Below are 1,304 nucleotides of genomic sequence, written 5' to 3'. Positions count from 1 at the left end.
ACAAGTGAGTGCCCGCTCGTCGTCACGCATTTTGTCCATGAACTTGACCAGACCTTCGGAGTCTGGCATACATTCTGGTCGGCCTGCTCCCTCAAAATTCTTGCGCTTTTTGTCACCTTCGAAGGCGAGGAACTCGGGTGCCATTGTCCTCCAACGTTGCAAGTTAGCGTGGGGTATTCCTGTTGCCTTGGATAGCTCTCGTGGGCTGGTGTCCATGAGTAGGCCAATCATCTTGAGCTTTACGGCCATTGAGTACGTTTTTCGTGGATTCTGACGGGCGCTCACGACCTCCATTGCACGCCACTTGGGAGGTGTGGACATAATTTCGAATCAATTTTCACCGCGAAATATATTCTTTAAGCCAATAGAATTTGGTTTTGAGACTGAATTGGATTCTATTGGCTAATATTATTTTTGCTTGATTCAAACTTCGATGTTTCTTAAATTCTGTCGTCGGCTGTATTGTGTGTACCAAGATGACCATCGACTAATTTGGTGAATTGATCGAGGTCGAAAGTGGCTTTGAGGATCAACCTGGCACATCTGTCGCCATTTTCACCATCAGCAAACAAAAATGAATTGGTACAACTTTGCTGGTCCCCACGCAACTCCAAATAGATAGCCAAATTCAGCAGAACACACAGCCGATCATCCGTAGAGGCCAACACAACCTAGTGCGGCGCTTGTCGCTCCTCCGCGATATTTTTCGACTATCGGAGCTGGCAAATGTGAGTGAATGCATGGTGTGGTTGATGGATATGTTGTTGAGCTTAACTTTCACCAAGTCGTCGATGCGGCCGATAAGATGCCATTGCAGAGCCAAAATGGCTCCCATCCGAAAGCGATCGATTGTCTTGAACTTCTCATTCGTTCGAATAATCGTTAGCAAGCTCATGAACTCACGAAAGTCGATCGCACGCACTACCTGAGACTCAACCCCTTGATGACGCACTTCAACCTTCATGACGCGCTTAATTAATGTGTTCACTGCTGAAGATCGAGTTGGGTTTCCTTCAAGTCGAATGTCGTCCCAAGGTAGATACTGAAGCGGCATAAATGAGCTGAGCATCTTTTACAGGGAACGACGCTGAATAAGACCACTACACCTATCTGTGATTGGTCCGAGGGCATGAGAGTATTGTCCAAGCACGGACAACGAACTGTGGAGGTTACAACAAAATCAAATTAAAATTGTGAGCTCTGAATATAGATTCTGCAAGGTTATAATTCAAAAAGAATCACACTCATGTATTGGGATTGACGTGACGCCATGTTCTTGTGGGTTATAAATAATTTAAATAGAA

This window comes from Aphanomyces invadans, assembly GCF_000520115.1.
Source record: "Aphanomyces invadans strain NJM9701 unplaced genomic scaffold supercont1.120, whole genome shotgun sequence".
Classification (NCBI taxonomy): Eukaryota; Oomycota; class Saprolegniomycetes; order Saprolegniales; family Verrucalvaceae; genus Aphanomyces; species Aphanomyces invadans.
Note: the sequence above shows the minus strand (reverse complement) of the source record.